Here is a 9,751-nt window from a genome sequence, read left to right as displayed (position 1 = left end):
GGTAGGTGAATATGGGCTGTTTCTAATTATCCAAGGAGAGAAACTTCCATTTCTAAATGATACATTTTCATCATATCTTCTTCCTCTCTTTGTCACTCTTCTCTGTTTTGTCTCCCTGTCTCTGTATCTGTTTGTATATGTGTGCATACATGTGTGTGTGTATTATGGCCTATTTGAACTTTTCTTTTGCTCATTTGCCACACACACAAAGAATGTACAAGAAGGATTTGTAGCCCGCAGTACTTTTGTAAAGGGTAGACGGAAAATAATCCCTTTTATTGAAATCATGGCTATTTTACTCAGTTTCCCTGATATACATACTTACATAGATAAGCTAGGGAGATTCTTTACTATTCCAGTGATTTTCACTCTAGTGGAAGAGTTTCATCCTGGTTACAGTGCAGTGGCTAACTCTCCATGTGCTGTTGCAAACACATAACCTTTACAGGACTTGCTCTTTGTGCTGTATAATGAAGCGCTTGGGTTAGTGATATCTAAGGACTTTTTTCCTCTAAAATGAGAATAGTAGAAATTCTTACAAGTGATTGTCAATATATATATCCCTAGGATCAGTTTCTTCAGCAGAGTGAAGTCAAATTCCTGTAACTGATTTACTTTTCTGTGGAAAAAAGCCAACAACAAAAATTGTGTATAATTTGCTGTATTTGCTCTGTGTTAGTTTTAGGCTCTAATAATAGGGGTTCTCTTCTTCATGGGATGCAGTCTTTACTTAAAATATCCTATAAACAGGATGACTCATCTAGTTTTAAAATTAGAATTTACTAATCTAAGGTCAGGGTATTTGAATCACATCCTCCGAGTTTTAACTTGACATTGAAGGCTTAGTGCTTACTATTGCTTTTAGTAGTTTACTAACTTGGATATAGGATTATGTTCTGTCTATATGAGGAAAATATTTTACAACATAGAACACTGTATGGTTCATCTCTCAATTTTTTTAAAAAATGTTTTTTTTCTATTTTTCTCAAAATAAGTTTAATTTGACAAACATTTACTGAGTGCCAGGCATGGTAGTAGAAGATGAAGGTACAAAACAAAATAATTGCTGTATTATGCAACAGTAAGTTACAGCAGTCTACTTACTGAATATACCTTTCCAACTTTCAGTCCCTTTTCTTCACTATATCCATGCATTAAATTTAAGATAACTTTTAGTTCCTTGATTCTTCAGCTTTCTATTTCTCCATCCTGATTTCATTTTCCTCTGCATTTAATCTTGAAACTTTCTCTTAGTCCTTCTTCCTCCGATAACTTCAACAGCTTTGGCTCCACGTCTTTCTCTCTTGCTGCACTTCGAGGCACAGTTGTCAACCTGGATTATCCGTTTACTATGTCCAGGCAACTGAGCACTGGTAAAGGAAATCACATAACTATGGGGGTATTGGAGAAAGCAGATTTACAGCTTCTAGCTTCAATTGGGTACTTAAATCTTCCTGGAAATCTTTTAAGCTTTTCATCAGTCTCTCTTCCATGCATTATTATTCTAAGCTCCCACAACCCTTCTCAAATTCCCTAAACTACTCCTATTCTTTGACTCCCAGAAGTAGACTGTGCCTTGAAATTAATGGTGAAAACAGAGTAGATTAGACTAGGAGGATTCTTCTAGTTTCTCAGCCTTTCACCTGAAAAATATCTGTATATACTCTAGCCTTTTTTCCTCTCTTCTCATAAGAAGCAGTCATTTTTTTCTTAAAAAATATCCTTCCTACTTTGCCATGGGTCCCACATCATCCCCATTTCCTCAGGCACTTCATCAAATATCATGATTGAATCTCATAACTTGAATGTTTCTTACTGTACTGACTCCTTTCAGCAAACTTTCATCTCTGCAACCAAACACAATTAATAAATCCAGAACTCAGTCTCGTATATTATTGCAGGCATTACATCATATCGTTCTGTCCATTGACAACCAAAGAAGTAGAGAAAGAATATCTCTACTTCATATGCATGCCTCTTATATGCAGCTTACTGTAATTAGAATATCACTTCTGGAAATCAACAAAACTACTTTTGCGAAAGTTGCCCAAATCTTCTAATTGCAAAATTGAATGAGTTATTTATAGTTCTCATATAATTAATTTCTGAGTGGTATTAGATAGTAGGATTGACTATTTAATTTTTCTTCTCATTGAAATGCTTTCCTTTCTTGGCTTCTTTGTTTTCCTTCTATTTTTCTGAGCTTTCTTAGCCTCCTTTTTGTACCTATATCCTCCACCATACTCCATGTTTCAGTGTTTTTCATGGTTTTATCCAAAGCCCTACTATCTTAAAAACATATTGGGTGACAAATGTGTGAATTCTGCCAGATTTTCTGTCACCTCAATATTGACATCAACTGTTTCTATGGTCTCCCCTGTATCAGAAAGGAGAAACTGGGAACTGTGTTTCTGAGAAGACCCATGGCTATAACAAAGAAATAGTTTAAATTGATAACTCCACAATACTGATTTGAAGGACAACTCACTTGCAGGCATCATGGCATATCTCCAACAGTTCTAAGACAGCTCCTGTTGGCTGCCCAGTGGCACCTCAGTTTTCTGTGTCCTAAATCAGTTGTTTCATTTTATCCCATTAGTAAATGGCACTTCAGTTTGACTTGATTTCATAAGCTAAAAACTGGGAGTCATGCTATATTGTTCCAGCCCTCCTCTTCCCTACTGTTCACTAAATCCTGTCAATTCCTAAATACCTCTTCAATGAATTCTGTTCTTTCTGCACTTACAGATTCTATCTTAGCTATCTTAGCTCTGTCCAGCGTAATTTTCAGCTGTTATTATTTTAATAGTCTTATAGCTAATGTTTCTGCCTCTCATTTAGCTTCTTTTAATTCTTAAAGATCTGATTGTTCACACTCTTGTGTGATATCTTCAAATTGTTTTCCATTACTTTCAAGATAGAATTCAAACTATTTCGGGTATAAAAGAAAAGGCCATCTTTTAGTCTTGTCCTATTTTCCCCACGTCATTCCCTACATGCAGCTCCTCTTTGGACCATACCATAATGATGTTCTTTGAGTTTTCTGTGGCTTTGCATTATAGGGACTTAACCCTCTTCTTCTTTGCTTCAAGAATTACTATAAATATAATTTCCTTTCAAAAGCATTTTGATGGTCTTCAGCAATCCACTCTCAACCACAGTTGTTAAATTCTTTTGTTCTTGTCCTCCGCGCACCTTGGTCTTATCTTCCAACATATCACTAATTATGCAGTATTGTAAATATATTTTAATAGCTGCAGAACTTTTATCTAGTTTATGAGAATGCCAGATCTCTGAGGACAAGGATTATATCTTTTTCGGAGTGTCAAGTGCCTTGCGTAGTACCTACCAAATATAGCTAATACAGAATAAAAGATTGATGAATGAATTCTAGTGGCTTCCAAAATCCATCGAGAGTAGATATGTAAAAATACTTCACAAATTTGTAAGGTGAGTGGGATTTTAAAGGTGAGTAGAATTGGTCAGTCATGAATGTGGAGCTCTGATTTTTAACTTCTTTCTACCATAAACTTATAAATGACACAGACCTTCTCTAATCTCACATTAGAGAGTTATTTACCCATCTCAGAATGATGTGAACAAGTTGGTCGATGATTAATGACTTCAATGGAAAAAATGTAACTTGTACTGTTAGGATAGTATAATTTCTTTGGCTAGACAGGTAGTCAAGTTTCACACAGGAGGAGTTAGGAAGATATTTAGTCTTAGTTTTTTCAGCTTGGAATGGGTTATTCAAGTTATCTCCTGAACCTACTTTCTGCTAATGATCACAAGTCATAAAAACTGTTCCACAAAAACCTCCAGTCTGCAATATTGACTTTCCTGTCCACTAACTTTATTCTGTCTCTTGATTGATCATATTCGCCCTTTGGATTCAGTACAATTTTCTTGCTACAAACTTGGACAATAAATATTGTGGGTTTAATTCCCAGTTACAAAGCCTCACGCTTCCTTTTGAAGTAACCCTTCCTTGGTTAATCCAGGCTAGTGTTTCCCACTATAGCTGTATAATATGTAAATATCTGGAGAGCTTAAAAAACACAGATTAGCAGTTTCAAACCAATTAGAGAAATCCCTGAGTGTAGGGTTCAAGCATGAACATTTTTAAAAAGCCAGGCATGAGTGTTATTGACAGAGACCCTATGGCCTTACACAGTGACACTTTTGTATTCTAAAAGCAGAATAAAGCCACCATCCTCTATTCTTCGGAATGGGGAGTTGAGAAGAGTCTATAACTCAGTGTAGAGGTATAGATTTCAATTGAGGCAATATTCTACTAAAGGAATTCACAGATAAGGTAGAGGAAAATAGGTTTTAGAATGGTATAATAAACAAGTCACAAAAATTACAAGATTATTGATTCAATTTAACTGTGTTCTAAGGCACACCAGATTCCTAAAATTTAACCTAAAACTTTCATTTTGGAAACTAAGCTTTCTAATATTAAGTAAGCTTTTTATTTTTCTCCTGATTACATTGAGTAGTAGATACTTACAAGAGTTTTAGTTTTCAGAGATTCAATGAAATTTTTTTCAATTCAAAAACATTTTGTTTCATCTGATTGAACTTCAATTTATTTTTATTATTACTATCATCATCGTCGTCGTCATCGTCATCATCGTCATCATCATCATCATCATTATTTTGGTACCAAACTGTTAAAAAGCTATTAAGAACATATACTCAGTGGTTTCCAATAATGGCATTGGTACAATAAAAAATTTGTTTGCAACATTTTTGTTTCTGGGAAGCTCTGAAATCTGAAAAGCTAAATCTCTGAACACATTGTTTTTATTTGCAGGACAAAAATGAAATAGGTTTACTTTGAAATTAGAAATTGTTAATCCTATTTCCCAGAGTTGTTAACAATGAGTCACTGTTTACAGTTGGATTATCCACTGAACCAAGGGCTGTATACCATGTACGATGGAAATTGAAAACACCTGTATGACTAGCTGCCATTGCTTTTATATTACTGCACAATGGTAAATGGGCCATGTCTTCAGGGCTACACTCTATAGCTATATTAAAGTGCACTCTCACGATTAGAAGCACATGAAAATAAATCATTTGGTGAGGAGGAAATTAAAAATACAATTATTAATGAGACTCACTTAACTTTTGGCTAACCTTAATAATAATTTTTTTTCAGGTAAGCATTTAATAAAAATGTGCAGGTGTTATCAAATGCATCGTTATGCTGGGAGATAACTATTCTTTTTATGTTGTTTCCATCACCAGATAGAAACATGAACTGCTCTCTTGGTCCTCATGTTAGAATGCAGATATTATCCTCAGTCCTCTTATATAACAGTGTCTCAGTTGGGGTACTGTAGAGAAACAGAATATGTGTGTGTGTGCGTGTGTGTGTGTGTGCACGCTTGCGTGCGCATTCACGCATAATGGCACAATACAACATCTGTTTCCGACATTTTTGTTTATCTATCTTTCTAGAAAGATGTTTATTATAAAGAATTGAGGAACAGGCTCATGATTATGGAGGCTAGCGAGTTCCAAGATCTGCAGGGTGATTCGGCCAGCTGGAGACCCAGGAGAGCTGAGAATATATAGTTCTAGTCCAGAGGCCAGCAGGCTCAAGACTTAGGATGAGTTGATGTTTCAGTTAAAGTCTGAAGGCAGGAAAAAAGCTACCTTCATATTTTTGCCTTTTCTATGTATCACTTATACTTGGATTCCCTATCTCTGTCTGTCTCTCTCTCTTTACACACACACACATTTCAACTCCACCCTTTCTCAATGGGTCTTATTTTACTTTCACTTAAATATTGGCAATAATAGAATGTTCACTTAATGATATTTATATACATGTATCTTTTTTGGGGGGGGGACCCAATGGAACCTTTAATTCCAAGCAGAGTCCCCCCTCCCCAGCATTATTGCATGCATCGTGCCCAGGCTCTGGGCAATAGAACCCAGACCCAGAAATAGACAGATATATCTATACCTATTTACATCTATATATAAAAATTATATATAAATATGTATTTGTAAAGAGGAAAAGCTGGGATGATTAAGGTAGGGCAGAGAGTTAGGTGAGAAATGCAGTGTGAGGGGGTGGTGCTCCAAGAAGTTACATTCTTTAGGTATGGGTAGGAGCAGGACCTGGTAGCCAGGACATTCAGAAATGCTCCTGTAGCCTAGCCTGTTGATCCCATCCAAGGGAGTTTGAAGGCCTGGGTTCTGCCCAGGATTTGGGTTGGTACTAGAAGGTAGAGTTCTAGCTGACTTCGCCTGGAGGCTAATGGTGGTCAAGGATTTTGTTTTGGTGACATCTCCACTCTAAGCCAAGGTTTTAGGGGAAGCCACAGGTTTGGAGCAAGAGTCTTTGAAGCTTGGGGGTCGCAAGTAGAGGACAAGGTGAACTAGATAGAGGGCAGGGCGGCCTCCCTGTTTGAGATCTCCCTGAGCTGGAGCCTGCTTTTGCTAGAGTCAAAGAGACTGGAGGTCAGGGTGATGGGGGAGCTGTAAAAGGTGAAGTGAGGAGGAGTGCTTGGGTACACACGGGATCCTGGAGCTTTCCCTGCCTGCCTGGCTGCTTCCCACTCTCACCCTCCTCCTTCCAGGGCTGGAGGATCTACCCACCCATTGGTCAAGACAGCTGACAGGTCTGACCTCTTAAGTACCATATTTATTTTTCCTTAATTTCTTCTGGGAAGCTTCATGTGGGGATGGAGGCAGGGAGAGGTCACAAACATTTACTCTGTGTGTGCTTGAGTCCAGGCTGGGTTTGCCACATCCAGTGAGGACCAGGGATGAGAGAAAGGACTGCTCCCTCATTTTGGGGAAGGAAGTCCATGTCCCACAACCCCAGGGCTGCAGAAGACATGGAAAATACCCTTGAGAAGTCCTTGGCTGACAAATGCCTGTCAAGCCTGGAGGCAACTTCGTTTGCCCCTTACTGGTCGCCACCAGCATTTCATAGGGACAGATCAGCAAGGTGTGAGCTTCCATTCTCACTCCCCATGGGCTGAAGTCTGAGAAGTATAGTAAGCTCAGGGTGGTCCTGCCATAGGCAAAGAGAGAACAATTAGACTTTCCATGGTGTAAGGAAGTATGAAAGTGTGTCCAGTCCAGTAGGGACTGGTTCTCTCTGGATAGGCAATGACTTTTCCATCTCTTCTTTCAAGACCATCTTTCCCAACTTGGACATCACCTTACTGAGTTTCTCTCTCTGATGCTTCCTTGAGTGCCATTTCTTCTCTGGAGTCACCATCACCCTCCTCTTCCTTCCCTTCATCTGCCTCCCTGTGAGATGCCTTTTTAAAACAAAACAGAACAAAACACTTTATTTATTTATTAATTTTTAAAAATTTATTTATTTATTTATTTTTGGCTGCATTGGGTCTTTGTTGCTGCACAGGCTTTCTCTAGTTGGGGTGAGCGGGCTCTACTCTTTGTTGCAGTGTGCGTGCTTCTCTTTGCGGTGGCTTCTCTTGTGGAGCACAGGCTCTAGGCGTGTGGGCTTCAGTAGTTGTGGCGTGTGGTCTCAGTAGTTGTGGCTTGCAGGCTCTAGAGTGCAGTCTCAGTAGTTATGGCACACAGGCTTAGTTGCTCCATGGCGTGTGGGATCTTCCCAGACCAGGGATCGAACCCATGTCCCCTGCATTGGCAGGCGGATTCTTAACCACTGCACCACTAGGGAAGTCCCTGAGATGCCTTCTGCTTCCTCCATTCTGTCTCCACAGTGAAGAGTCATGGGAGGCAGACCAGTAGTCAGTTTCGATCTTGGCCATCTGGTTGGAGTCAGGAGGCTGGGATACAGGGAACTTGGGTGACTTAGTGATGGTTCCTCAATGAAAGCCTTGCTCTGAGGGCTGCCTCCTGTGAACTCTCTCTGTTTGTAGATTAGTAACTTCTTGTAGATGTTGGAATCTGGGCAGGTGGTCTTGGGATGATGGAAATGGTAGAGGCTGGTTCTTGGGGCTAAAATCTGAGAGTTGGTTCCAGGAAACCACCTCTCTGCCCACACCTCCAGGGTGATGGAGATGGTAGGGGGGTATAGATTTGAGTGACAGTGAGCTCCTGGCTTCTGGGCAGCTACATGTGTTCCATGAGGGAAGGTAAAGTGGGACTTGTAGATTGTGAGGTTAGGCCACCCCATATCCAAGATGGCCTTGTCCTGGGGGATTGCAGCCAAGTCCTTGTGCCCAGCATGTGATTGTCCATTGATTTGTGTGCTAGTTTGTGTGCTAGCTCTGTATTTCCAGCTGCCATTAAAATAAATGCACAAAATGTTTATTTGTGTACCATATAAAATAAGCCAGGTTATCCTCAGCAGTTTGAGAGAGATTAAAATTTCTGGAAATTACTTTTTTTTTTTTTTTTTTTGCAGTACGTGGGCCCCTCACTGTTGTGGCCTCTCCCATTGCAGAGCATAGGCTCAGCGAGCCCGCTCCGCGGCATGTGGGATCTTCCCTGACCAGGGCACGAACCCGTGTCCCCTGCATCGGCAGGCAAACTCTCAACCCCTGCGCCACTGGGGAAGCCCTGGAAATTACTTTTAAAGGACTATAATACCAGCCACGACTAGATAAGTTTAAAGCAACTGTTTTTGAATTGAATGTAAATTCCCATAAAATAGGCTGTCTGTGGGGTTTTGTAAACTAGGTGCCACATAGTAAGAACAATGAATGGTAAATTTGATTATATAACATTAACAGTATTATATAGGCAGTTTAGTCCCAAATAGATGGACACTTAGGTATTTATAAATAAATTTAACATAATATATGATATTAATATAATTTTCTGAGTTAGCAAACATACACTACAATTAAAATTTTTAAAGGACGGTTATATAAACATGAATAGAAATAGATTTATAAGCAGTTTTCCCCACAATTCAGTTGACAGTCTTGAGCAATCCTTAGTGCTTATACTCCATTGGGTCAAGTCTGTGACTCAGCATCAGAATTTGACTGCTTAGATGAATCAATGATTTTATATTTTTTAAAGACTCCATCTTTTACCTTGATCTCTGAGATGACATTGTTTATTTTATTACCTCCCCTCCACAACTTCCAATTATTTGGATACTTTTATTTTAGTTGTGTCATAGTGGTAGCAGAGCAAAACAGTGGATCATGAAATCAAGAGAACAGCTGAAAGACCAGTACAAGCAGATTTAGGTCAAATTAGTGGTATTCAATAAGGTTAAACGTAGATGTATTTTCTAGGAAAGCTATAGTTAAAAACAAAAGCAAAACTTGGATAGCTGAATTGGCAAAGAGATACTTTGCAGACCATCAACTCAGTATTACATTACCTTCCAGTTGTTTACGTAAGTTCAAACAGGGCTCCTTCAGTTTTTGCTTATGAAGACAAAGGGGAAACCTTCTGTTTTAAGTAGGGTGTGGCTTATAGAAGCATCTTATTAAAATGACATTCTCCCTGTGGGCATATATATTAAGAAACAGTTCACCCAGCCTAAAATCAATTACTCCTATGGCAAAGAAATTCTGAGTTAAGCATAATTCTCAGAGGTAGTTAGCATTCCACTGAACGTTACTGCTCCCCTCCAAGAGAGGAGTTACCCAATTTAATCGACTCTCTGAGTGTTAAACCTCAGATAGTAAACAACTTAGATTATAAACAGTGTAATTATTAAGTTTAATCGTTAAGACACTGTGTTTTAACTAGATAATTCACAGAATAATCAGTGGTTAGCCAGAGAGTTCTGATTGTTTAATACTTAGTTGAACTTTTATTC

At 38.8% G+C, this 9,751-nt stretch overlaps 1 pseudogene; it reads right to left on the bottom strand.

Annotated features, from left to right (window-relative positions):
• Nucleotides 1-4,530: 4,530 nt before the first annotated feature.
• LOC116751060 lies at nt 4,531-8,208 on the bottom strand (annotated as a pseudogene).
• Nucleotides 8,209-9,751: the final 1,543 nt, after the last annotated feature.

Source organism: Phocoena sinus, chromosome 3 (genome assembly GCF_008692025.1).
Source record: "Phocoena sinus isolate mPhoSin1 chromosome 3, mPhoSin1.pri, whole genome shotgun sequence".
In the NCBI taxonomy this organism is placed as follows: Eukaryota; Metazoa; Chordata; class Mammalia; order Artiodactyla; family Phocoenidae; genus Phocoena; species Phocoena sinus.
The sequence above is the reverse complement of the archived record's forward strand: the minus strand, read 5'-3'. Positions and strand labels throughout refer to the sequence as shown.